The sequence below is a fragment of the Alligator mississippiensis genome, chromosome 4 (assembly GCF_030867095.1).
Source record: "Alligator mississippiensis isolate rAllMis1 chromosome 4, rAllMis1, whole genome shotgun sequence".
NCBI lineage: Eukaryota > Metazoa > Chordata > Crocodylia > Alligatoridae > Alligator > Alligator mississippiensis.
The window spans coordinates 182,838,755-182,862,035 of record NC_081827.1 but is presented as its reverse complement, the minus strand read 5'-3'; the positions used below and the strand labels follow the sequence as shown (position 1 = coordinate 182,862,035).

At 43.5% G+C, this 23,281-nt stretch overlaps 1 protein-coding gene across 1 annotated transcript in view; it reads left to right on the top strand.

Annotated features, from left to right (window-relative positions):
* TWIST2 (twist family bHLH transcription factor 2) overlaps positions 1–22,511 on the top strand; it is a 79,688-nt gene extending 57,177 nt beyond the window's left edge. The window contains exon 2 of the mRNA XM_014594396.3: positions 21,754–22,511. The gene's annotated coding sequence lies outside the window, so the exon portion shown is untranslated. The remainder of the gene's footprint in view (positions 1–21,753) is intronic.
* The last annotated feature ends 770 nt before the right edge of the window (positions 22,512–23,281 follow it).

Sequence of the window (23,281 nt, the reverse complement as noted above, 5' to 3'; positions counted from 1 at the left end):
TGACAGTATTTACGCGTGTAAGATAGGCATCTTCATGCCTTGCTGCATCAGGGCCTTAAGGGGAGCCACAAGGTCGGGGAAAGGCTCTTCTCCTGAGGAACAGTGCAGCTGAGGATTGCAGGATGAGGCTTCCCTAGGCAGAGACATAACTCTAGCACTCTGTGGCAAGGGATGCCTAACACTTGCATCCTTCCACCAAGGTCTCTTTGGCTGTGGTAGGGGTGCAGGCTGCTGGCGTCCTTTCTGAATTGGGGCCTGGGACTAGTGACCCACTTGTTATGCTGCTGTCCCCAGCTTTGGAGCCCCTAGGGGAAACTCCTCAAACCATTGCCAGAGACCCAGAAAGGACCTCAGAAAAGTCAGAGCATCAGGGATGAAGCCATGAGAAAGCAGCAGTTTGTAAAAGGATACACCAGTTTTTACTTTATCAATATCTATGCTTAAAGTCTTCAATTTTTCTTCCCAGAAGTTTTATCATCTCTCAGGTAAGCCCATGGTCTTCACTGAGGCCAAGCCAAAACTTGTGCCCAACTCCCCCCAACACTCAGTACATTCTTCTAAAACCACTTACCTCCTTGGCACACACACAGCAGTTTTCCCCTGGGGCATGCCTGTGTTCTTCAATCATATTGCCTTCTTCAGCATGAGGCAGTCCTCCCACTCTCAGAAACTTCTGAGGAAATTGGTCAATAGGACCCAGTTGCTTAGATTTCCCTTCCCTTCCACACCCACACATGCACAAGGTAAGGGGGTTTTTTTGGTGGTGAACACCTATTACAAACCATCCTTATTTCTTTCTTGGCTTCCAACATCCCGGGGGGCAGACCAGCATTTTACTGTACAGTTCAATTGATCCCATGGCAAAGAGATTAGTGTATCCTCGATTTATCTGTTCCCCAATGTTCCTAAAGCATACAGGAATGAATTCCATGCTACTCATATTAACACCTGCTCACAGCTGTTAGTCTGTAGGGAACATGTTACCCTAGTCTGAGATAGCCTGTCTAATTCATATCACCAATATATTTAGCTGGATGTGGCAATGCCAAGCTAAGCTAAAGCACAAGGCTAAGTAAATTAGCGCACATCCTTCCTTAGTTGCACACATCATACGCTTCCTAAAACCTATTTGCTGTGCATACTCAAATGGAGATTTTGGAAAACTAAGTCAAGATAAAATTAATTTCCTTCAGTACCAGGTGGAACCCTCCTTCTCAATAAGTGCTATTTCCATACCAGATTTCAGGTTCAAACATTGGCTATTGCAGCTGTCAAGATGTTCAAAATGTGGCTGGAAGGATGATTTACCATTGAGAAGGGTGTATGTTTTCCACTCTACTTATGCTCAAAGCCAGCTGGACCTTTTTTGCTCAAATATAAAACACAAAAACAAACAAAAAATATCACCTTTAGGCATGGAAAATTTCAGCCCAAAGAACATGAATTTCAGAAAGTTACAAGCAGATGAAAACACAGTTAGGATTAATCTGTTATGCAACCTGACCATTGATATCATTATTCTGATATAGTACATGCCTATGGGAAGCAATCGTCAACATGGTAGCAAGATGTGATCACCACCCTCATAGCCAACTCATAAAGAACTGAACTGGGAAACTGCTAAAGATTTTTAAAACACATACATGCTCATGCGCACCACTAGAGCTTGAGCTAATGAGTTAGAATCTATAGAGAATGGCTGTAGCAGGTCTACAACCTCTGTGGATCACGTACAAGTGCACATGGAGCTAGAGCTGGCTGAAACTCAGAATTTCCATTTCAAGACAAATTTCAATATTTTGAAATTTGTTCCAAGTAGGAAAAAAATATTTTTCAACTTTCCTATCAAATACAATTTCTGTGAAAAACAACATTGGAACTTTAAAAATTTCATATTTGAATTCTGAAATTTTAATCTCAGGCATTTAAACATTTTGTTTGAGATGTGAGTTTTCTATGCTTTAACTAGTTTATTATTTGTAAATGATTTCATTGAATGTCTGTAGTAGTGGTGAGCATATCAGAATACAACAATGAAACAGATTTAATATTTTATCTTATTTCAAAAACCATTAAGGGCAGCTGGTATATAGTTCTAATGTGAACATAAATCTCCTTTTCTAGGTCAAAGTGTCTTTTTTGTGTTGCAATTAAACAGGCACAAATAATAAAATATTTTATGTCATATAGGTAATGATAGTTGTATAAAAATTAAAAAATTTAAACAATTTTGGATTTCTGAAATAAAATTTCAAGGTTCTTTAAACAAAAAAATTCTGAAATGACAATTTCTCCATTTCAGAATGATTTTTCTTAGGAGTTTGCACTGAAATCAAATCACATTTATGAAGATACATGGCATAATTAAAACATTTTTTCTTGATCTAAAACTGGTCAGATGAAAATGTTCTGGCCAGCTCTATGTGTGACATACACTGAGTCAGTGTGATAGTGATTCGTGAATTGGTGGAAGTTCCACGTATTTGTAGGGAACTGAAGTATTTCTCTGTATTCCTGAAGAGAGCATCTCATCCTGATTCATTAGAGCTCCAGTATGACTGCCCTGTGCAACTTCATAAAAGAGAAAAAGGCTCCACAGAGTTTAAACCTTTTGCCAGTCTAGACACTGGGTCTAAAACTTGGGCTGTATGTCCAGTAGTCCCTGTAAGTATGTGGGTAAGAACAAAGAATAGGTAGATCGGAGTCTCCTCTGGCTGGAGGTAAAGTGGGGTGTGTGTTGGGCTTGCCATTGTAGCATGTCCCCAAATAGCAGAAGAGGAGCTGTAGGTCTGTTGTGATGCTAGGGAATGTGTCCAAGTCGCATGCCCTTGACTCCAGCTATCCTCAGTCTGGATCATACCAAGCTGAATGTTAGTTCTGTGAGGTTAGCTTTGTGGGACTTTTGTCTTATAACACCAACTGGTCCTATCTCATCATACGCATAATGAAGACACTGGATCCAACACTTTCCTCTGCCAGATCTATTCCTGTCCCTCCACAGTGATGCTCTTCTTCACCACACTGCTACAGGATGGAGGTCCCTATCCTCCTCTTTCCTCCGTACTGGTCTACAGTCACACTTAGGAGCAGAAATGGTTTAAGGTACAGACAGGCTTTCTAGGCTGAACCTAGATTTGAAGACTTTTGGGGTCATATAACTACATCAGACTCTGGGCTTTCTTTAAATAAATGAAGTCTCTAGGCCTCACAGTTAACAACTGAAAATGTGAACCCAACATAATGGCTGCATTTATGCCTGCCTGAATCTGAAGTGAGCCTTTAGTTACCTAGCTCACAGAGCACACAATTTCCCCATTTAGCTCACTGATGTGTACACAAAACAAGAGGTGTGTGCGCACAACAATTTAAAGTGGGCTAAATACTTTTGCACCACTTTAATGGTGTCGGTGTTTGCATTCCTCAGTGGTGTATTGCGCATTAATTCCAGCTGTTGTAAAAAATTTGTTGATGTAATGCACCTTAAATGACTTTGGGCATAGCAAACTAAAACTCTTTTGAGGAGTTTTAGTTTGCTGCCCCTATAGCCACGGAGCAAAGCATCGGGCTCCGTGCAGCTCTACAGGAAGCCCGCAGGCAGCCTGGCAGCACCCCGGGAAAGCAGGCTCCACCCAAGAAAAGCGGCGAGCCTGATCTCTCCCCTGCCCCCTCCCCCCCAGCCTGCCTGCCTGCCTGACTGAGTTGCATGGGGGCCCGATGCTTCCCTCCACAGCTGTGGTGCTTCCCAGGACCGCCCAAGCCAGGTGCCTGCAGGCAGGAAGCATCAACCCCTCCTCCCCCCGCAGCCCAGGAACCACTCTGTCTGCTGGCAGCTCACCCTCCCCTCCCCTCCCCTCCCCGCCAGAAAGGCAGGTAAGTCAGTGGGGTGTGTGCACAACATGGGGGTTTAATCAGCTCTAAATTGAAGTGATGTATTTTAAAACCCACCGCTTCAATTTAGGGTCCCCGTTTTGTCTACACATGCCCTGAGGCATTAACTGCAAGATCCACTGGAGAAGCGGACCCTGCCGATACCATCCTAGCTCAGAACTCTTCTCTGGAAAAGAGAGAAGTAGCTCAACCCACCTACCAATCCAAGCAAATACTCCATCTAGCTGCTGGGGTATATATCAGGGATCTCTGCTGCTACCCTAGGGATAGAAACAAATTCAATGTTGCTGCCTCTGCTCTTCTGGTAGGAAAGACTGCCTCCCAACACCCCATAGGAAATCTAGCATAACAGAGCCACGATCTTAAATGAGCTAAGTAGATGCTACTGGGATAATAGTAAAACTAATCTAGGCACATTCCTGCTTTGGTTTTCTCCTGTTTTTTCTCCCATGGCACCATTTTTCTTTTACTGATGGATTTGCAATGTACAGTAGAGAGGTTAGTGCTTCGGTTTGTGACTTGCTATTTTTTCCTTGCCATTTATTTTTTAATGTTTGGGATTGTTTATGTGTTTTATTTTAAATGGAGAAACATAATTTGCTCTTTTCTGGGTGAAATACATTCCTATTCATACAGATTTTTCACGTTACTTTCCTATTATGCCACTGCCCCCAGTCAGCAGGCAGCTTTGTCATTCACAAACCTAGGAGAACCCTTAGTTGTAGAGCCCTCTGTTCCAAACCCCAAGAATTAGTCTAAAGTTAGGCTTTGAAGGTAACATACTGTTAAAATGAATGGTGTGGGGTAATTTAAAAGGCATTAGACACTTTGGGAATGGAAACTAAAAAGTGGTGCAGAAAAACCAACAATTTGTGGCTTGGATTGTGCTGAAGACAGCAAAATCCTCCGGAATAGCCTGAACCTGTGGAACTGTAGATCTTCTGCACCTGTGGACTTCTGTAAGTCCTGATCACAGAGACAGCAGCACTTGGGGATTGGTTAGGAATACAATCTCTGATGTATGTAATAGGAACTTTAATATTATTTTAAGTTGAACTCAGCTTGGCAATGAAGAGTGTTTGGTCAGAAACCACATCCATTCGGAATATGCTCGAAGTTAAAAACTCAGATTTCCATTGCTCCTAGTGAGATTGCTGCTGCTGGCTGGAATGAGAAAGCCTCCCTCACTGCTTACGCTGATGTCCTCAGGGCTTTTCTGCCTCTGACCCACATAGCATTTGACTTCCACAAGATTAAGGAGAAGGGGGAGGAAAAGCCTTTAAACTTCTCAATGGCTGCAAAATCAGTAACATCTGCTGCAGTTGTGAGCAGCTGGTGAAGAAAACGAATTACACAACAGAGGCACCCCCAGTTTGCTGCCTCAGCTCCTCCTTCTATGCAGGGATGTCACTGAGGCAGCATGAGGCCAGGGAACCACTCCCACAAGCAAAATAAAAGCTGTAGGGCTAATGAAAGAAAAAGGAGAATCCTAGGTCACAAATTTGCATCCAAAGATCTTTGCCGGATCAGTGTCTTTGTGAGGCTGCGTGCAAAAAGGTTACCTTGTTCCCTGAAGTGCAGGAGTGTAAAGGGGAACAAGAACAAATCCTAGCCCCATAGGCTACCCCTATCAAATTCAGGTACATAAGAGTAAACGTATATCTACTTGCTTCTCAAGCAAGTAAGAGACTAATGGTGCCACTGCAGCCTGAACCCATTTATTAGTTTATGGTATAAATCCCTACTCCACAATGGATGCTGATTTAATACTGCCCTCAGCTATGGTGCCTGCCAGCAGAGCTCATACATTTAGCCTTCGATGCATGTGGTTCAGTCCCTGGTACTGGCCAAGACTGTGGCAAGGCCACTGTGCCAAGCAGGGTATCTACATTAGAGGGAGGGAACACTGTCATGTTTTGCTAATGAAAGCCAGTCATTGACTATCATTTCCCCCTGAAAGAGGCACAAATCCTTCCCAGGGCAATATCCACCACCCTGTGCTTGTTTGCTACCAATCTAGCCCTTTACCGCAGATGTGTTTCTCAGTTAAGGCCCCTGCACAGGGGGTTCCTTTTGTTTTGGTGGATAAGGTAGTTGAGAGAAATAACCGTGGAGGAAGCAAATCCATTGTAAAACTGCACAATCTTCTAAACTCCTTTTGCATCTGATTCCCGAGGGAAACTGCTCTCCAGTTGACTTTGTTAGCAGGGGTTGTGTGTGAACCTTAATGAAACAAGTCATCTCAATAAACTAGGTACCACTTAAGGGTTAATGCTAGATTTAAAAAAAAAAGGGGGGGGGGGAAGAGGAATACAAGTGCCCCAGTGCAGAGTCTGGCAAAGCCTAACATTTTTCTGTTTGGACCCTGGAGTGGAGTTCCGAATCACTTCATCATGGATATAGGGAGGGCATGGGCAAATCCAGGACCATGGCATGGGGGATGCAGCCTTTCAGCTGTGACACACACAGTGAAGAGCTGTACACAGGGAGAGGGGGTGACTGCAGCTCCCTCCCTGTGATCCTGAATGCCAGTTTGCTCAATGAGCTCACCAGCATCCCAAGTATAGCTCCTGTCCAAGCTCCACATGCACCATGAGCCCTGAGCTCCCCAGCTGGGCAGCAGAGGATCTGGCCAGAGCCCTTGCTTTTCAATGGCTCCAGAGCCCAGGGGTAAGCAGTGCTGCCATTCGCTCCCCCTGCCCTTGAATTCAGCAGCAGGAAAAGAAGGAAAGAGCCATTCCAGAGCCCAAGGGGCAAGTGCTGGGGAGAAGGAAGAGGAAGGGCAAAAAGCAGTGGTGCTCATCCCCTGGATGTTGAAGGTGCATGGAAGGAGGGGATCCAGCCAGATGTCACCTCAACCAGCTGGTGAGCTCTGAGCTCACAGCACATGAGGAACTCCAACAAAAGGCAACGCAACTGCACTCCACCCCTACCTGGATCTGACCTTGGGGAGGGTCAGACCCTCAAAAAGGGACCCAGAAAGAGCAACTGCCATTCTGAGTGAGGAGCTACCTACTGTCAGCCCCATAGAAAATGCAGAGGACAACCCATCTCCATGGCTAAGGCATTTCATGCTAGACTGCTACACCCAAAGCCCATGACCCTGTCCTGAAGATGGGTGTTTACAACCTTCCTTTTAAATATGGAGCAGAGAGCATTCTTCTTCTAAAAGGCAGACTGAGGAGAAGGGGTTCTTTCATATAATCACTTAGAGGCTAGAACATTTACTCAGGATACAGGAAAACTGGATTTAGTTCTTTAACCCTGAGGGGGTTCAAATCTATATCTCCCACCTCCCTAGAGAGCACCCTAACCACGAGGTTTGAGGCTGTTCTGAAGGGGTGAGTACAGGCATTGCCTCAAACTTCTTGTATTAAAAGAAGGCTTCCAATGCACTTTGTGTCCAGTTTCATTTTCAGTAGGAATCCTCTGAGATTGTCCCAGATCAAACCCCTCACAGGACTTAGGCAGAGGAACACCTAGGTTCTGGATCCTTAGCCGAGTGCATGAGATAGGCACCAAGCTGTTCATCTTTGCAAAAAGTGAAGCAGCTCCAGGCATGCACAGATGTAAAGCATCAGGCACATGAAGAAAGTTCAATCTGTCTACAGAGTTAGGCACTTCCAGGGGCATACAAGAACTGAGCATGGGGGGTTTAGCATTACGAATCTGGATATAAGTGCCTTCATTCTGCCAAAGTGCCTTTTTAGGCATGGAAGCCCTTTGTTGGGTCTGACTAAATCCTCAGCTGGTACAGATCAGCACAGCTCTTTTCCTCAGGCTAGCTGGCCCTACATTTTTTATCTAAAAGGAATGGAGCATGTTCTGAAATACGTAATAGAAAGCATTTTAACCAACACTATTCTTCATGTACTTTTACATATACTTAATGCCTGAATTGCTGGCTTTTGAACTGGCTGAACTCTGCCTTTACACTTTTCACAGAGTTGTGAAAAAAAACATGTAAACTTGTTTACCACCAAAAACAAGCCTAATCCAATCTAGGAAGCACTAGAGAACCTCTGCAAAATTTCTTGTTACCAAACTGCCCACAGCAAAGCCACATGTGGGAAATCGGATTGCAATGATGTACTTAAAGGTATTAAGACATTGATAGTAAAAAAATAGCTTAAAAAAACTGTCACAAGCTACCCCATTGAGAAGGCAGAATGTAGGGCAGGGCACTTTAAAAAGTAACTGGTTCAGAGAAGCATAAATTTACATAGGCAACATTGCAACCTACCTTGCCAGATAATAAGCATGACGAAAGCATTTTAAATGGTTCCTCCTATTATGTTTGCTTGCTAGTTTTACTATGGTTGTGTCCCTGTATTCATATATTTTACAAATCATAACAACATAACAACTCTTATACTTTCTTCTTTGTGAACATTAGTTAATGAAACTTACCAAATCACAGAAAGAGAAATAAGGAAATACCTATTACTGTTCCTGACTTTGTGGAGGCACTGGGACCACTGAGTAACTTGACTACAAAGGAGATCTGTGGTTGAACCAGGAAATGAACTAAGAATCCCCAACCTGCACTATAACCTCAAAGTCAGCAAATGCCAACAAATAATTTATTAAAGCATATTCATTAGAGAATCCAAATACCTCATATCCCTTTTCTATTCCCAAACTCCTAATTCCTATCCACTCCCACAAGTCTCCGCTATACACAATACTTGGGCACGCAAAATGGGAGAAGTGCCAGAGGTGCCATGAAGTCAACTGAGGACTTTTCTATTGCTATTATGAAAAAGACACAATCACAGTATGGTAGCTGATGGCCTTATTAAGCCCTAAGACAGATGGATGAATAAGCTCACAAGAAATTGGTAAACCCCATCCAGCAGCAGACTGGCCAAGGTTTTTAAAAGCAGTGCACTCCTGCATAACTGTTAGTGAAAAGCTGTGCTGAAATAGTGTTCAGTTGAGGCCCATTTTTATTACTGTGCCCTGTTACACAGGAGATCTGGGTCTAATTGTTTCCTCTGGGCCAGCAAAACGTAGGAAATCTATGTAGGCAATGCACTCAGAAAAGGGAGTAGAGAAATTCCTCAAAGGCGACCACCAGCTGACTGTATTAGTAGGCTTTGAAGAGTCCCTCTGGGGTAAAAGTAAACAAATAGCAGAAACCCAAGAGGGTAAGTTAGACCATGGAAAACTCTATGGAAAAATTCAATATAATTTAATAGGGGATGAAGCCAGTAGGATTCTACAGGAATTAAATAGGATCCTATAGAAGATACTCAGAAACACAGATAAGAGAGATCCTGTTATAAAACCAAGGGAGTGTAGCCTTTCTTCCTTTCAAGCCTGACCCCCTGGTCCCCTCTAGCCTGTCCCCATGCCAATCCTATGTCTCTTTCTTTTCTCATCCCAAGCCCCATCTCCCTGACTAATCTGTCCTCTCTTTTCCTATCTCAGTTCTAGTCCTCTTTAAACTCCTTGCCTTGTCTCTTTCCCAAGCCAGTCCAAGTCTTTTTCACTAACAGTTCATCCCAGTCTCCCCATACAGTCCCAGTCTCCTCTGTGACCCTGGCTCCACATCCAATTATAGCCCACCCACACCAGCCTGATCTGGAACATAATATCAGGCAATTATAACTCTTGCTTTCATTACTTGAGCCTCCTATAATTCCAAGATGATGCTAAAAACCTATAGGAATTGTTTTATAATCTATTAAAGTCAAAGGTATTACACTGTAAGGCATAATTTTTCATTGAACTTCTTTTCCAGCAGAAACATCCTCTCAATCAATAAACAAATTGGCCAAAATACTAGTTTAGTCATTATTTTTTATTTTCTACACAACCTTTTTTGAAGATTTGAACATAAAAGGTTAATTTTGATATTAAACAAAAATTGTCCCTGAAAGAATCAAACATTTCACTAAAATGTTCAAACAAAACAAAAAAGTTACATATTTGACCAGCTCTCCTACTATTACACATGCATCAAAACTACAGTATTGTTAGTTACAGCGGCAATGCTATGACAGACTCTCCATTTTTGCCTTTTTCTCAGTCTCCCTTTGGAGTGACGAGAATTCATTTTAGCTACAGGAACAGACATTTATTCACATTAAGTTTGTGCCAGTATTTAACACCACCTAAAGTTAGAAGCAAGAATTCAGCATGACAGTTGCTATGGTACGAATCCCTATGACAGTTACTAGAGTATTGTAGTGAGAGCTGTGCTAATGTTAGAACACTGTAAATATATGCATCTCGGGAAAGCCTGTGCATGGGAATGCTTCTCTGAAATGTACTCTGCTTGATTTGCCTTAATGTTGGCATCTGCCTCTTCCACAGATAATCAGTGATTAGCAAAGACTACCAAACAGACATACAAGCCGCATGTTCCATGTTCAAAAAGACATGCGAGCTGTATATTCCATATTCTAGAATGGAACTTAGGGCACCTACACACATGCCTGACATCTGCTCTGATGCATGCTTATTAGCTAATTAATAGAGTCTGCTAAAGTGTGCTAATAAGCATGCTCCAGCAGCCCCAGCAACTTGTGCATTCAGTGCCCCCATGCTTCAAAATGCTAACAGGGGCACTTTAACTAAACCTCATCAAATGCCCCCGCTACCATTTTGAAGCACAGGATGCTAAATACATGAGACCCTGCAGGTGCTTTAATTAGGGCAGCTCCTGTAATTAAAGTGTTGCTTTAATTAAAGAGCTGCTGTAATTAAAGTGCCCTCCCCCCCCCCGACCCACCCAACACCTATAGCAAAACTAAGGTACCAGGCCACTAGAGAACGTTCCCCTCCACAGACTGAAATGGCACCTAAGATACCAGAATCTCACCATTCCTCTGTTGTCAGAAAATATCAGTGCATCTCACTAGCAAAGTCTTTCTCTTTCAGCTGTAGCCCTAATGTACAGTACACAGAAGATAAAAACATACTACTGTTATCAGTCACTCAAAAAAAAAAAGTTGGGGCCAGCTATCTACAATGAGGGCCAGATTTTCAAAACAGTTGAGCTCCCACCAACTGATTGTAAGACTGATGGCCAGATTCTCAGAGTTTGGAACTGTACAATACAAAAGAAGCACTTGTCATAGCGCTTTCATCATTCCTTCTTCCTTCCAAGTGCTGTGAATTGTACCAGAAGCCCACAAATCACACTACTTGAGATGGTCTTATTCATAAGTACCTTGAATGACTAGATCAGGGCTGTCCAACTGACAGTCTCCAGACTCCTCCCTGGCCACCACTCCCCGTCTCACTCTAGCTCCAGTAGCAGCTGGAGTCTCCAGGCTCCCCTTGCCTCCTGCTTCCTGTCCCCTTCCAAGAGATGGGTTAAGTGCAGCACAGCATGGGCTAGGGCACCCAAGACCACACACCGTACAGCAGCCCAGGGGAAGTGAGGGGCTGCATGCAGCATGCCACCCCCAGCTGCTTAGAAGTTGGACAGCCCTGGTATAGATCATGGAGAAATACTTGTTGTTAGTTGCAGTTTGTTCCTGTCTTCCTAAAATGCAATTGTCGCTAGTAGTATCTAGTCAACGTCAATCTCCCTATATGTATATATTTCTCTCTGAGTTATTTTCTTATATGTAGCTAGTGCCACACAGAGAATTATACAACATGAAACCCAAAAGGTACTTCTGGACAAAGGGACAACAATTAATATACCAGCCTATTGCAGTTGATTGTACCTTCTTCCTTAAGGTGTTGATCTTTGTTTCTCAAAGCATCACCACCTTACCTAGTAAAATCTACCATTAAAGTCAAGACATAAAAAGGGCCAGAAGATATCTGTAGGTTGGACCATTTTCTCACCTTTAGAACTCAGAAAACTTAGAGGAATACAGACTCTCCAAGAAAATATTCTTTTTGAACTTTTTTTTTTGCAATTAGAACACCAGGAAAATTTCAAGGTATCAAAAACTGATTTAGCAGGTAGCTAATACTGACCAGATGTCTCTTGTAAAAAACACTTTCTCTCATCATTTAAACAGGTGGGTGGAGAGAAAGTCATTAGGTGATTCAAATAATTTTTCCTACATTTTCACATTTTAAATGTTGATGAAAATAAAAGTCAGGCTTTACAAGTGGAGAAGGTGTCATTTGAATATAAAACACAGTTTTCAGGATGCAAGTGGCTGAAGTTGTATCAGTAGCAACTTTTTAAATTTTACCTAGGGGGCTGAATTCCCTCATTCATATATACCTTTTCACACTGGCTCAAATTTCCAATCACTCATGGTGCTAAATAAGAAAGGGACTGGCTGGTAGATAACAATGCTAGGCCAGAACTCAAGAGCCTTGTAGCCAGTTCTGGCTCACTCACAGACTGTCAGCATGACTTTGAGCAAGTTACTTAAATTGCCCTGATCTCAGATCAATCTGTGAACTGAGAAAAATATTCCCCTACTTTTTTGGGGCCAGTGTGAAGTCAACTAGTGATTGTGAGGTGGTCAGGTACTACTGTGATGAGGGCTGGCTAGAATCAAGATGAAAATTAAGTGTTTGACATAACTCTCTCATTTACCAGCCTTGTTCTATCCTGTTATAAAGTCACATCTTCACTGACTTCAGTTAAGCTGTTTGCATCTCTGCCCATAGTAAATGCAGTACTGGTATACTTTTGGTGGTATACAAGACTCAGCACTGCTTGGCTTTGCTGTGAAGTCCTCTTACAGCAGCTCCCCCATGGGCCTAGCCCAGAAGACTGAGTTCTACCTCCATAGCAGAAAACTCAAGTAAAGGGCCAAGTGGATTTGCCCCTAGCCTGTTCCACAATGAAAACACGAGTCTCACAGCACATTATGAAAAGAGCAGGGAATAACCATGTCATCCAGACTAATGAGCAGGGATCCTGGTTTTCTCTGATTTTAAAAAATCCCCATTTGTGGGGTTAAAAAAGTAACCCAAAATCCACATTTTTCCATTATCAGAATGAAACACCACTAGATATATATATATATCTATGTATTAGTGGCATTTCATTTTAATTGTGGGAAAATGTGGATTTTGAGTTACTTTTTTTAACTCGAAAATTGGGGATATTTTTAATCAGAGAGAACCAGGATCCATGCTAATGAGCTCCAAACCAGGACCTATGTGCAAATGATTGCTAAGTGCATAGCAGCAGCTACATTTGCACAGATAGTCTCCTCACTGTCAGTCTCCAAGCCATCCCTTTTCAAAGCCCAGTATGGTACTCAGCACTAGAAACGATCTCTGAAACCAAATCCAGTTCTCTTGGGCACCACCTCACTACCAGCTGTCACGTAGGCAAGTCTTGCTGTGCTTGTTAGTCTCACAGTAGAAGAAAGGCCAAAATACCCTGTGCCACAGACCACATGTGAAATTCTTATTTTTCCAGTCAAATCCAAAAGAGCTGCTGAAAACCCTAAGCATTGAAAACAAGATCTTACCAATGCAGCGTGATGCCACAGAGACCGTTCCCTCCCTGCCCCCACTTCACATGTTCACAAGTCTGAGCAGGCAACTAAAGAAACAGAGAAGGCTGTTGGTCAGGATTTGGGAAACCTTAACACCTTCCCCCACCGACCCAAGTGACTAAGATAGAGGACACAATGTCCCTCTGCTTCTAAACAGCATTGCAAAAGCAGGCATTCCCTTGGCAGCAAGTACCTCACAGGGCCCCTCAAAGGACCAGATTGGAAACAGAACTGGAGAGAAGGCTGGGGACAAAGTCCAGGTCACCAACTGGAACCAGGACAAAAGCAGGAACCAGAACTGGAGCTGAGAAACAAGCAGAGTCCAGGACAGGACTTGGGGCTCAGCACTTGAAGCAGAAAACAAGACAGGAACAGAGATCAGGCAAAACTACAGGCTTGTGAAGTACAGAACAACCGAAAGTCCTCTGGGATTTCTGAGTCTATATCTTGAAGCTCAACTGCCTGTAACGCATTAAACAATAATAAGTCGGAACTGGACCAAACCAAGAGGCAGACAGCTCCAGCCAAGTCATAAGCTAGGTACAAGCCCTAAGCTCTGAGATCAGTCTGCTTCCATTTCTAAAGTTTATCCACACCTTTCAAGCTAGCTCTCAGGCGGCACAGCACAGATGCCTCGAGACAACAATGCTGGGCTCTTGGTTGTAGCCGTGTTGGTCTAAGGACATAGGCAGGCAAGGTTCTTTGAGCAGATGTGATAATTTTTATTAGACCAACTGAGTAGTTGGAAAAAAGGTCTTAGCAAGCTTTCAGGCACAATCACCCTACTTCTGGCACAGGGAGTCTGTGCCCAAAAACTTGCTAAGAACTTTTTTCCAACTACTCAGTTGGTCTAATAAAAGACATGACATCTACTCAAAGAATCTTGCCTGCCTAGAGACAACAATGACTTTACATTAGCTTTATGCCTATTTAGTTTTGCCTTTGGTGGCAGCTTAATTCCACAGCGTAAATTAGAGCAATCTCTAGATCTTTATCTTGCTAAATCCAGTAGCCCACACCAGATGGCATAGGAACATCTCCAATGTTCCTATGCCAGGGTACTGTGCTGAAGAGTACAGATGCCTATGCTGTTCCTACACGCTGCTTCTGCACTAAAGGAACTCCCTAGAACACAGTGCCTTGTTTATATCCTTGCCTCTGTTACTCTGAACTATACGACTAGGCAGTCATCTAGTATTTGGCTAGAAAATGGGAGAAAAGGCAATCAAATACTTGAAAACCTCCAACAAAATTCACATCTACTCTGAGTTTTGTGTGATTTTCAGATGAGACCAGGGCAGCAGGCATAAAGACTATCTCACCAATTCTTACCCATTAGTAACCCAAATTGTTTTAATCTCTATCATTTTTTCTTGCTTCATAGAGGGATTTAAGTGCAGTGGTTAATGCTTGCTCCTGCCCAAGTAAAAAACCACCTGATAGCATCTTTCTCCTTCCTCTGGCTTTGTCATTTTTCCCCTGGCATAATTGTTGTGATACCTGTGCGTAGAAAAGCCTTGTCTGGTATCCATTGGTACACATGTATGCAAGCCACTTCTGTTAGCACACACCATGCATTTAAGCTTTCCTAAGTAGTTCTAGGCAACAACTCAACTCTTGAACTCTTCTGCAGAATGTGGTTGTAATTAGATAATTAATAACTAAAAAAAATTAAAAGCTAAATGGAAGCTTTCCTTACTGGGAGGAAACAATTATGTATCGTTTTTGATAAATGAGCTGAGTCAACCCTCCAAGGGGAGATAGAGTGTCTGTCATGAAAAGCTAAAAAATTATATGGGGTGTCCCCTGGGCAGTGGTGGGTTACAGCACTTGCTGTGCAAGTCTGAGAATACATAGGCTAAGCCAATGAGCAGCAGCAGGTTCATTATTCTTTTCCTGATCAGAACAGGGTGCATAGATTCACAAGCTCCCTGTTGTGTTGCAGCAACCCAGGCATGTCTCAGCAATATGAGCTCAACATGCCTTTGTAAATTTTAAACTGTTCAGCACCTGACTCTGGGAGGTGGCTGGGAGATGTTGTCTAAAGGCTCCATGCCAGCAGTGGACAGAGCCATGGCTGAAGAGCATGTACTGCAACCAAAGACAGTGAACCTATCTGTCAGTTAAAAGGTACTGGAGACACGAAGTTTAGGTTGTAGCCATGTTGTTTTAAGGACATAGGCAGAAAAGTTTCGTTGGGTAAATCTGATATCTTTTATTAGACCAACTCAAGGCTGGGGACACAAAGACTTTTATGGGACCCATAGCTTCAATCCTTTCACCTCTTAGTACGGTGCAAGTTAGGAACACAGTGAATGCAGTCCATAGTGACCTCAGGAGTGTCTTATTCATAGATTCATAGATTCATAGATGCTAGGGTCGGAAGGGACCTCAATAGATCATCGAGTCCGACCCCCTGCATAGGCAGGAAAGAGTGCTGGGTCTAGATGACCCCAGCTAGATGCTTATCTAACCTCCTCTTGAAGACCCCCAGGGTAGGGGAGAGCACCACCTCCCTTGGGAGCCCGTTCCAGACCTTGGCCACTCGAACTGTGAAGAAGTTCTTCCTAATGTCCAGTATAAATCTGCTCTCTGCTAGCCTGTGGCCATTATTTCTTGTAACCCCCGGGGGCGCCTTGGTGAATAAAACCTCACCAATTCCCTTCTGTGCCCTCGTGATGAACTTATAGGCAGCCACAAGGTCGCCTCTCAACCTTCTCTTGCAGAGGCTGAAGAGGTCCAGGTGCCCCAGTCTCTCCTCATAGGGCTTAGCCTGCAAGCCCTTAACCATACGAGTGGCCCTTCTCGGACCCTCTCCAGGTTACCCACATCCCTCTTGAAGTGTGGCGTCCAAAACTGCACGCAGTATTCCAACTGCGGTCTGACCAGCGCCTGATAGGGGGGCAGTATCACCTCCTTGGATCTGTTCGTCATGCATCTGCTGATGCACGATAAAGTGCCATTAGCTTTTCTGATGGCTTCATCACACTGCCGACTCATGTTCATTTTGGAGTCCACTAGGACTCCAAGATCCCTTTCTGCTTCTGTTCCACCAAGCAGGTCCTTCCCTAGGCATTAGGTATGCTGGACATTTTTCCTCCCTAGGTGCAGCACTTTGCATTTCTCTTTGTTGAATTGCATTCTGTTGTTTCCTGCCCATTCGTCCAACTTGTCCAGGTCTGCTTGTAGTTGTTCCCTGCCCTCCGGCGTGTCCACTTCTCCCCACAGTTTTGTGTCATCCGCAAACTTGGACAGAGTACACTTCACTCCCTCGTTCAAGTCGCTGATGAAGATATTGAAGAGTATCAGTCCAAGGACCGAGTCCTGTGGGACCCCACTGCCCACACCCTTCCAGGTCGATACCGACACATCCACTACAACTCTCTGGGTGTGGCCCTCTAGCCAATTCGCCACCCACCGGACTGTGTAGACATCCAATTCACAGCCTCTTAACTTGTTTACCAGTATGGTGTGGGATACCATATCGAAGGCCTTCCTGAGGTCTAAGTATACGACATCAACCCCTACGCCTGCGTCCAGGCGTTTTGTAACCTGGTCATAAAAAGAGACTAGATTAGTCAGGCATGATCTACCTGCTATGAACCCGTGCTGGTTTCCCCTCAACATAATTTGTCCTGCCGGGCTCTCGCAAATGTGAGCCTTGATAATTTTTTCGAAGACTTTGCCTAGGATGGAGGTGAGACTGACTGGCCTGTAGTTGCCTGGGTCCTCCTTCCTCCCCTTCTTGAAAATGGGGACCACATTGGCCCTTTTCCAGTCCTCCGGGACCTGGCTCACGCGCCACAAGTGTTCAAATATTACCGCCAGTGGCTGTGCAATGACGTCAGCCAGTGCCTTCAGCACCCTCGGATGGAGCTCATCCGGGCCTGCCAACTTAAAGGCATCCAGTTCCTCCAAGTGACTCTGCACCATCTCAGGGTCTACGCATGGCAGTCTGGTGCCTTGCTGCTGCCTCTCTACAACCCCAGTGAGAGACTTGTCGTGCCCCTCGCTTAGGAACACTGAGGCAAAGAACTCGTTGAGGAGTTCAGCCTTGTCCTCCCTGTCCGTCACCAATTGTATCATTCTCCAGTGACACAGATCAAGACCACTGACTAAAGGGGGCATATTGATTCACTTCCTTATGAGGGGCTCAGATAAAAAAGAACAGTCTGGAAAATGAGGACAGAAATCCCCAGGGCTTCAAAAGAGAGCCAGTGACAACTCCCCCCCTCCCCCCCCACACACACACACTCCCTCCAGGATCAAGGAAGACAACACAAAGACCTGGAACTGCATAGACTACATAATGGGAGTGTTACTCCCATTAGTGGATTTGACCCTTCCACAGCTTTCATGGATATAGGGTGATGATGTAGAATTAGAGATGGCTCAAACTGTACATCCCACAGCTACAAAGAAATAGAAGCATTTTTTTAAATGGAGGGCAGTGGTGAGGGTGCATACAGATTATTGGAATCCAAGGGTAAGGAAAAAACATGTGTTTAGCTTTATCATACAGGAAGAACAGTCACTTAGGATGAGGCTTTCTAAATGGCTCAGTGTTGAGCTAACTCTACTTTCATTGAAATAAAAGGGCCTTTTTCTCTAAGTGTAACATGAATAGGCAGCAGTGCCTGAAGAAAATATTAGATCTCCCCATTTTATTTGATTAAGAGAGTGTCTCTGATGCTCTGAGTCTTACCAGGGTGCTGGGGAGAGAGGAGCAGGGCAAACACTGTCTGTAATTTAACACCCCAAATCTGCATCTATCAGCACAAAGGGAAATGGAAAAGCCTTCTGCCTTTGTACAGTAAAATAATTGTTTCTTTTATAGTCCATTTAGCCAAAAAAAAGGAGAGAGAAAGAATGTATGTGCCAAGTTCTGTATGCTTTACACTGGCACACAAGCACAGATGGCCTGATTTTATACTGCAGTATATAACATGACACTCACTTTCAATATATAATTAAAATAGATTTAAATAGAAATTATATTAAACAGTAGATCATTGAGTCTGTTCTTCAGAACAAAGGATACTGGATAGTTCTTCCTCTGGGAAAAGTTTGGAGTACATTAAAGGGTTGGGCTCAGTTGGATGTACTGGAAGTTAATCGTAACAGATGCATGTTGATGTGACTGGGGTGTAGGTTGTGGCTGTGCTGGTCTAAAGACATAGGCAGACAAGGCTCTTTGGGTAAATCAGATATCTTTTATTAGACCAACTCAAATAGTTGGAAAAAGTCTTCTTTGCAAGCTTTTGGGTACAAATACCCTTCATCAGGCTGAGGAAGCATCTGCAGTTGGTCTGTGCTCTTCCTGGATGGAGTGGTAAAGCAGCCATAGGCCAGTACATATGCAAGAAAGCCAATCAGTTAAAACGTAAATTGAGGTGGTCAGTAGGTGAGAGACAGGTAGGAGGGGGTGGGAAAAGGAGAATTAATGTAGCTGTAGTCAATGGATGAGAGACGGGGTGGACGCGGGGAAGGAACTAGAATAGCTGGTAAAAAGTGGAGGGTTTACCCGGGGAGTCAGATGTTAGGCATGTGATAATGTGTCATAAATCCAATGTCTATATTTAGTCCATGTTTTTTTTTTTAGCTAGTACACTGATGAAGTGAAGTTCATAGGCTTGTCTGTGAAACGTGTTTTGTAAACTCCCTTTGAAGATTAAAACTGAGAGCTTGGAGAGAGAGTGTTTTTCTTGGGAGAACTGTTGATGTGACTGTCATTCAGGTGCCAGAGATCTTCTTCTGGACTAGAGGGTTGTGGCTCAGGTTCTGCACCCCAACTTGGGCTTGTGCCAGGATTGAGAGCACTTCAGTGGTTAAAGTCCCCAAATTAGTTAATGCAGATCAAAACGCATGTTGGTTCTGAGTCCATTACCTCCAGGGTGGCTTGGAGTTTCAGGCCCACATTGGTGTCTCAAACTGTGAGTTTCACCTAGCTTTCAGATTTTAGTATAAAACTTTGATGCAGCCCCACTTAATGCTAATATTTCTGTGCAGTGCAGTACATGTACAAGCTCTTAGCAGTGACATGGATCTGAAATCCCTTCTGTCCAGAGTCAAGGAAATGCCCTAGTGTGCTGAGAGTAATAATGTCCTTTTCAGGATATAGTAACTGCACTGCCAAGGCCAGGGAGCAGATAGCACAGGCAGAGAGACAAAATGCAAAGGTTCCTTTTGCATTCTCCTGATCATGGTTTGGCTGCATGCCTGGAGCAGGGCTAGCCACCTAGCCTGTAAGAGGTTAATTGTGGCCCCTGACCTCCCAAACAGCCACTCCTCTCCCTCTGGACTCTCCTTCTGTCCTCTGGCTTCTGCTTCCTGCCTCCACCCCAGGAGCAGGGTGGCACAGCACAGTGTGGGGAGCTGAAGGTAAGGCTAGGGCCACACAAACTGTGGTTCAACAGTATTGGGGGTGGAGGGGCCTGCATGGGCACATGATATAACAGTGCAGGGGAACATGCAGTGCATTGGAGGGGTGGACCACCTACACAGGAGCATGGTGCTGTCATGGGTTGCCACATGGCATGCAACCAAGGGGGCCTATGGCCTACGTTGGTATGGCCTGTATGGCATGTAGACCTCACTGACGTGGCCCATATGGTGTGCAGCCCTTGGCCACTTAGAAGTTGGATAGACCCACTCTGAAGTATCAAGAGGCTGATACAACATTGGATGATTATTGCAAAATAGGGAAATCCACCTGTGTTTCAATCCCCTGACCATGCCCTCTCTGCCACCAGAAAACACGCCTCAGTGAAATGGTCTTCCTATGGTCAGCTTAATGGGCCTTTAATGCAAAATCCAACAGCAGAGTGGGTGTGGACTCCACCTAGGATCTAACCTCTGATTATGAAAAGCACTTCTGAATGCCATTTCATAAAATTAAATTCTGTACTATGTTACTCTCCCATTAGGACCTAATGTTACAAGCATCTGTGTGGTAGGTCAAAATTCATCAATACAAAATAAATCTCATGGCAAGTGTCCAAAGCAAAGTCTCTGCTTCCTTTCCCCACTGAAGTCTATGGGGTTATTCAACTGTGGCAGGCAGCACATAGTGCTAATCTGTCAGAAAGGGAAATGCTGGTTCCAGGTGAACTAGGCAGTAAACACCACCCAGTATAGCTTCTAACATGTTTTACAAATGGGGCTAAAAGGAAGGACTGCCAGACTGGACCAGAGCCCAGTTCTATCTAGACATGTATCCAGTCTCCAACTGTGGCAAGTACTAGATATTTCAAAGCCAGGTGCAAAACCCACATGATAATAAGGTTGCATGGGAAGTGTCCTCCTAACCCAAGAGGCAAATGGTTTTAGGGCAAATTGCCCTAAAATTTGCAATTTGGCATCCAGTTTAAAATGCAGCCTAGTTATGTACTACCCAGTCACTTATTCTTACAAACTGAGACTAACCAGATATTCTAATCATTCACAGTAATGTCACTAAACTCATGGCTTTCAAGTTTATTCTGCAGGGAGATCCACTAGCCAATCATATCAATAGATTTGCTTTCAACAGTTTTAAAGGTACTGCCATTGAATTGGACTCTGTGCCTCCTTGTGCTAGCGGGGGTAAGAGACAGTAAACAGAAACATCTGAGTGACATCTTCCTTGTTATTGCATATATTTCTCCCATGTTCGCTCTCATTTGTAGCCTTGCTAAATAAATTAACCAGACACTGAAGGCCTCTTCCTTACCTCCCTGAGCATGAGTTGTTACACAGGGGCCCTTAATAGACAAAACACTTGCAACTAGTGTAAAAAAAGTAGCAAATGACATAAACCAGGGAAACCTTCATCCAATCCAGTGGAGAATAACTGCTGAAAGAAAATCAGGAGCAAAACTCTACTTGTGTAAGTTACACCTGTTCAGATGTCCTCTCTCCGTAAACATCCTGGGATAGGTGTTTGCTAGAGGCAAGCAGGCTTATGTGCTACCAGTCACTTAGCAACAAGGCAGAGGAACTGATAATTATGATCAGTTAATTCCTCTGGAATTAACTCAACATCATAGTGAAGTCTCTGTCATAGTAAAGCTTTTCCATGCCTCAGTGTGTACTAAGGGTTTCCTCCTTGACTCAAAAAAGTATCCCTATTCATAATAGCACTCGATTACATGCTTAACCTTAATCCTAAATAAAAATGGGAGGTCCAGATTTTAAAATGTGTGGAGGCCTAAATGTGTAGACTGTTAATACCTAGAGGTGAGGGCTGAATACGTATGTTAATTCAGTAAAGTCAGTGAGACTCAAGCATATATCGAAGGTCTGTCCTGAACAAGAACAGATTTAAGCATATGACAAGGCACCTTCATGAATTGTGACATTGATTTGTAAAGGGAAAAGGTTATCGTAGAAATCCATGTGGGAAGATGTCCAGTGCTAACTGTATTTATTTTTCTTCTTTTTTCCCTAGACTGTCCAGTGTCTGAGACTGAAGTGGAATTGGGATGTATCCAACTTTGTAGCTTCTGAAACCTTAACAACCTCAAGTAAACTGGTCCAAAAGACCCCTCTTGACCTCCCTAGCTCTGAACTCCTGCAGAGCACTTAGACTGAGCAGAAAAACAGCACCAAAGCAAACGGTCTGAAACTTTGCAACATCTCTCCCCAAAAGACTGACCAAAAGAGAAAAGAGAAGAGAAGCAATGTTCATGATTGTTTATTGTTGTTGAGTTTTTGTGTGCATGCATGCATGCGTGTGTGTGTGTGTGTGTGTGTGTGTGGGTTTTTTAATTATTTTTTTTCTGAAAAACCTTCATTCAGGAATACACTTATGAGAAATCTTTGGATTTGGATTTTATTTTCCCTTTGCTGTATTCTTTTTTTAAATGTATATTTTTTAAATTCAAAACTGATTTCTTGTACAGTAACAGCAAAACTGGACCAAGGCTCTCAGAAAGATAAAGAAAATTGTCTTCTCAAACCTTGCATGATTTATTTCAAGTAAAGCCTGGATTACAGAGTCTGCTCTTCACATTCCCATTGCCTCTTCCTTATTGCTCCATGATTTGCTACAGCTAAACCCCCTTTTTATTTTTTCATTTTCTGTTCCAGTGTACATGTTGCTTATTTGTTTTATTTATTGAGATATTTTTAACGAGCTAAGAGACTGCAATGTTGCTGTGTATACTGCTTCTCTTGCCAACAGAAATAAAGATGTCATGCAGCTACCAGGGGCATTTGATTTACTTTGATTTCACAGTTCCATAATTAAGCAAAGAGAAAGTCGAGTAAGTTCTTCTTTTGTGCCTCATCTACACTCATGCTGGTGCTGATTTAAGTAAGATTCGTGACACAAGTTACTGGCCTGAGTTCCAGGAGAACTAGGAGAAGTCCTATATAGATTCATAGATCGTAAGGCTGGAAGGGACCTTGGAAGATCATCGGGTCCAGCCCCCTGCACCAAGCAGGAAAGATAACTGGGGGTCAGGTCACCCAGCAAGGTGACTGTCTAGTCTCCTCTTGAAGATTTCCAGGGTAGATGATTGCACAGCTTATTCCACAGTCTGGACACCCTGATATAGCAGAGTTGGAATGTTGTTGTCCTTTGTTTCCTGCTTGGAAAAATCTTTATCTATTTAAACCTATCTTAGGTTTGGTGGCCTCAGCTAAAGTGCCAGATTTCAATTGGTTTTATGTTGTCCACACAGAGAATTGCACCAGTTTAACTAAAGGGATTTAAACTCTCATCTTTTGGGTAACTTTGAATATAAGCAAAGTCTCTGTTTCATAGAATTTAATGTCACTTAAAAATTCATCTGAAAATGAACACTTTTTTATTATGCTTTATGCTGTATTGTTTATATCAGGGCTGTCCAACTGGCACACTGCAAGGGGCTAAATTGTGCCTTGTTTGACTTGTTAGTGCAGCTCCAGAACCCAGGGCCTGAACATCACCACTCACCCCCACATCCCCTTGCCCTCTGTAGTCTTCAGTGGCC